The following is a 5,785-nucleotide window of genomic DNA, read 5'->3' as shown; positions in this document are numbered from 1 at the left end:
GTAACTGGTATAGTTTTATTTCTTGCCATCTGATCTGGATGCCATTTCTTTTCTTTTTTTAAACTTTATTGCAGTGGCAGTACTGTGTTGGATAAGAGCGATGAGAGCTGATATTTTGCCTTGCTCCTCTTCTTAGAGGGCAAAGATTGTCTTTCACTGTTAGTATAGTGTTAGCTGCAGGTATTTTTTGGTTTTTTTTAGATGTTCTTTATCAAGTTTAGGAAGTTCCTCTCCATTTCTATTTTTTTCGGAGTCTTTTTAACATCATGAATGGGTGTTAAATTTTGTCAAATACTTTTCTGTATCAGTTGATGAGATCATGTGCTATTTCTTTTTTAGCTTAATATGGTAGATTACATTGATTTTTCAAATATTGAACTGACTTTGCATTCCTGGAATACACCTCATCTGGTTTCCTTTTTTTATATTGATGAATTTGATTTGCTACCATTTAAGGTTTTTGTATTTATATTTATGAGGGATATTAGTATGTGATGTTTTATCTTTTATACTGTCTTCGTCTGGTTTGGAAATCAAGGTAATACTAGTTTCACAAATGAATTGAGAAAAGTTCCCTCTGCTTCTATTTTCTGCTAGAGATTGTATAGAATTGCTGTTAATTCCTCTTTAAATTTTGGTACCATTATCCATTAAAACCATCTGGGCCTGGAGAGTTTTAAAATTATAAATTCAATTCACTTAGTAGAGGGGTGTCAGTTGTGGTAGTTTGCAATTTTTGTGGTCTATTTCATCTAAGTAGTCAAATGTATGTGTGTAGAGTTGTTTGTAGTATTCCTTTATTATATTCCTTCATGTCTCCAGGGTTTATAGTGATATCCCTTGTTCCATTCTTGGTATTGGTAATTTGTGTCTTCTCTCTCTTTATCAGTCTTGCCACAGGTTTGTCAGTGTTATTTCATTGAGCTTTTCAAAGATTACTGATTATTTCTCATTTTTCTGTTTTCAATTTCATTAATTTCTGCTCTTATCTTTATTATTTACTTCTTTTTGCTTACTTTAGTTTTAGTTTGCTCTTTTTTTGGTAGAGTCTTGAGGGGGAGCTTAGATCATTGATTTAATACTTTTTCTCTTAGATAAACATTTAGTGGTATCATTTCTCTTTTATTACTGCTTTAGCAATATTCTACAGTTTTGATATGTTGTATTTTGATATGTTGTATTTCATTTTCTTTTTGTATTTCATTTTAATTGAGTTCAATATCTTTTAAAAAATTTCCCTTGATACTTTCTCTTTGGCTCATATATTATTTAGAAGAGTGGTGTTTGGTTAGGACGTCTTCCTGTAATCTTTCTGCTTTTGATTTCTAGTCTGACTCTGTTATAGTCAGAGAACACACCCTGTGTGATATTAATTCCATTACATTTGTTGAGTTTTTTGTAGACTCGTGTATGATCTATCCTGAATAATGTTCCATGTGCACTTGAAAACACTGTGTATTTTGCCCCTGTTGGGGTGAGTATTCTATAAATGTTGATTAAATCCTATTGGTTGATGGTGCAGTTGAGTTCTATATCCTTGCTAATTTTCTAGTTGCTCTATCAATTGTTGAAAGAAGTTTATCTGTTTCTCCTTTTATGTCTATTTATATCTATTTCTCCTTTTAGTTCTATCAGTTTTATTTCTATTACAGAACAACAATGATAGGATTTATGTTCCCATATCTTCAAGTTCACTGATTTTTTTTCCCCTCCGTTCTCTTCATTTTGCTTTTCAGTCTATCCATTGAATTTTTATATATTGGCTATTGTGTTTTTTGGTTCTAAAATTTCCATTTGGTTATTTTTATATCTTCTCTTTCTTTGTGAGACTTTCTGTTTTTTTCCATTTGCTTCAAGCCTGTCCATAACTGCTTGTTAAAACATTTTTATGATGGCTGTTTAAAAATCATTATCATATATTTCTGATATCTCCATTATCTTGCTTTTGGGATCTATTGATGATCTGTTTTCCATTCAGTTTGATATCTTTCTGGTTCTTGGCATAAAGATTTTTTAAAAATTGAAACCTAGGCATTTGGACATTATGTTATGAGACTCTGGATCTTATTTATTTATTTATTTTTGAGTCAGGGTGTCACTGTGTTACCAGGGTGGAATGTAGTGGCATGCTCATGGCTTACTGCAACCTTGACCTCCTGGGCTCAGATAATCCTTTTGCCTCAACCTTCTAAGTAGCTGGGACTACAGGTGTGTACCACCACAACTGGTTTTTCTTCCTCTTATTTTTTTTGTAGAGATGAGGTCTCATTATTTTCTCAGGCTGGTCTCAAACTCCTGGGTTCAAGTGATCCTTCTGCTTTACCCTCCCAAAGCACTGAGATTACAAGTGTGAGTTGCTGTGCCCAGCCTCACTCTTATTTAAAGTTTTAATTTTAGGTTTAACACTTTTATGGCAGAGAAGAGGTCAGGCATATCCTCATTTTTGCTTGGTTGGGAGAAAATACATATTTCTCACTAAGTCTCCACTGACGTCTAAGGGGGTGCTTTGTCTTGTTACTGCTGGTTGGGAGTGAAAGTTCTAGCCCTCCACTGAGCTTATACTGATACCTCCCTGGGTTGTGGGGGATAAAGAGTGTCCTCCTTATTGCTGGGCAGTGGTGAGATCCCAACTCTCAACTGGGCCTCTTCTGATCATCCCACTGGGGAGTGGGAGAGGTACCTCATTTCTGCTAGGTAGGAATTGAAATCTAGGCTTTCTACTGGGCCTTCTTTGACACAGTAGGGAGGAGGAGGACATTGCATGCTTCATTATAGCCTTGAGAGGGGAAACAGATGTCTAGGCTTCATAGCAGGCCCTGATGGCTTGAGTGGGAGTGGGGAAAGCACAACTTTTTCTGTGGTGTGTGGCTATAGTAGAGTGGTTATTGTCTAACAGCTTTCTATCTTTGGAGACTACCCCTTTCCCCAGTCCTTTGGCAGAAAAGAATGGGCTTTTATTGGAACATTTTTATCTGTTTCCCTTGGTGTTTACAGGTTGTTGCCTTCCTCAGCTCAAAGTCTGGGATATATGAGGAAAAATAAAACCCAGGGACCTCGCCTAGCTGCCATTCCTAGCCAGCTTTCCTTCTTTACTCTACCTTTAAGAGTTGTCTTTTATTTGTTTTATATATAATGTCCAGGGCTTTTAGTTTTACTTAGGTGGAGGAAATGGGAAAGTATATCTACTCTATCTTTCCAAAAGTGGAAGTCTCATTCAGCTGATTTTATTTGCTTTATTCTTAGAGGCTAACTTTCTTTCCTACTTGAGGCCTCAGGGCTCAAGCTTCCTTAATCACATGCATAAAAGTTCCTTTTCTTGGGGAGATAAATCCCCAAGGAAATCTCAAACCTAGAGAGGGGTACATTTGTGTGCATTGGTGGAAGGGATGGAAAGAGTACCTCCACCCAAAGATACACACTGGGCAGTCTATGGATTTCTAGCTTTCCTTTGCCCTCTTTTAAGGACTGGGGACAGCAATGGGTGAACAGGGATATTAAGATAATTTTATACTTATAAAAGGTCTTCAATCTCTAGTGGTACAAAGAAGTTCCTATGACACAAGAGGTGATTTCATTTAGAAACTTATAACAGCCTTTGAGTGGCACAGAGGAGCCTTCCAGCTTGGCTGGTGTCACAAGGCACAGTTTTTGGCCTTAGACTAATGAGGGTGAAACCCATTGGTTACTCTCTTGGAGCCAACCTTCTCTGAACTTCTTCCTGCACTGAGCCTATGTTACCACTTGTATACCTAATTCTGAATTGTACACCACATCTTTAAAATAAAAAAAAATAAAAGAACACATTTGACTCCCCCCTTTACCCCCCAAGAATAAAGTCTGTGTTACCCAGGGAAATGCAAACTTGATGTGAAACAGCAAGTGTTTTGAATCCAGTAAGACCTATTTTGGGATCCTGGCTCCATATCTTACTAGCTGTGTGACCTTAGTGTTCATTCATTCACTTAAAAACAGTCTTGTAGTGCCCACTCTAGGCCAGCGACCAGCCCTTCTCCCTTCATGGAATGCAGTAGTGTCTACTCTTCATTGCTTTCTTTTCTTCTCTTTCTAGTCATCAGCAAGTCCAGCTGGATATATTTCAAAACTGGATCCAAAATTGGACTGTTTTTCTCTATCACCCTATTTTTTTTCTGAGGCTTTTGTAATAAGTACTGTGATTCTGTTCTTTCCTCAAATCCTTCATCCCAATTCATTTTCTAACAGCAGCCTGGGTGATATTTTACAAACATGCAGCAGATTATTATTCTTTTGTGTAAGAGCCTCCAGTTACAACCAGCCATATTGAGAATAAGCTTTTGATTTATTATAGAGACATGGTCTTTCCATGTTGCCCAGCCTGGTCTTGAACTCCTGGGCTCAGACAATCCTCTTGCCTTGGCCTTCCAAAGTGCTGGGATTACAGATGTGAACCACTGTGCCTGGCCCCAGACTCTTTTAGTTCTCATCATAGTTTGAAATGATCTTAGTTTCTCTAAACTGATCTCCATGAGAGCAGGTAGATGTTATTTCCCTCATTGCTGCATGTTCAGTACCTAGAACAGTTTCTGGCAAAGAGCAATAAATATATTTTTAATTTTTTTGATTGATTCATCAAAATTGTACACATTTATAGGGTACATATGATATTTTGATATATGTATGTGATATGTAATAATCAAACCAGGGTAACTGAGATATTCATTAGCTCAGATATTTTTCATTCTTTTGTGTGTTGTGAGCATTCAAGATTCTCTCTTCTAGTTATTTTGAAATATACAATAAATTATTATTGACTATAGTCAACCTACTATGCTATAGAACACTAAAACTTATTCTTCCAATCAATTTTGTAATTTTTAAGAAAATTATTATTTTTATTGATGCATATTTGATGTGCATATTTTTGGATTCCTGTGATAATTTGATACATTCATATATTCAAATCAGGCAATTGGGATATTCATCACCTTAAATATATATTTTTACTCTAGCTGTAATATACCCATTAATCATCTTCCTCTTATCCCCTTCTCCCCCAACTTTTCCTGGACTGTGGTAACCACTTCTCTCTACTTTTAGGAGATCAGCTTTTTTAGCTCTCATTTATGAGAGAGAATATGCAGTATTTGTCTTTCTGTGCCTGGCTTATTTCACTTAACATAATGTCCTCCAGGCTGATCCATGTTTCTACAAATGACAGTATTTCATTCTTTTTATGACTGACTTAGTATTCCATTGTGTATATATACATCACATTTTGTTTATTCATCCATCTGTTGATGGACACTTATGTTGATCCCATAGCTTGGATATTGTGAATGGTGTGTAATAAATATAGGAATGCAGGTATCTGTTTGACATCCCTATTTCCTTTTCTTTGGATATATGCCTAGTAGTGGGATTTCTGGGTCATATGGTAGTTTTTTTTTTAATAAACATATTTTTTTATTTTAAAATTGTGGGGTACAGTTAAGGGTTAGGTATACAAATATGCATTGTTCAGGCACCCTTGTTGATAAGGGGGGGGTCCCTTCCATCACCAGACAGATATTGACTACCATTAATCCTACCACCCTTGCCCTCCCTGTCCACCCACCATAGATTCTCATCACTGCTGATCCTTTTCTTATAGTATTACGAGAGATGTTCAATGTCCACTTAAGAGTGAGAACATGTGATACTCAGATCTTTGTTGCTGTGAAAGATCACTCAGTATTATAGACTCTAGTTCCATCCAGGTTGCTGCGAAATTCATGATTTTGTTCTTTTTTATGGCTGCGTAGTATTC

This window comes from Carlito syrichta, unplaced genomic scaffold (genome assembly GCF_000164805.1).
Source record: "Carlito syrichta isolate Samal-C Ts95f unplaced genomic scaffold, Tarsius_syrichta-2.0.1 Scaffold305864, whole genome shotgun sequence".
Classification (NCBI taxonomy): Eukaryota; Metazoa; Chordata; class Mammalia; order Primates; family Tarsiidae; genus Carlito; species Carlito syrichta.
This window is presented reverse-complemented; position numbering follows the sequence as displayed.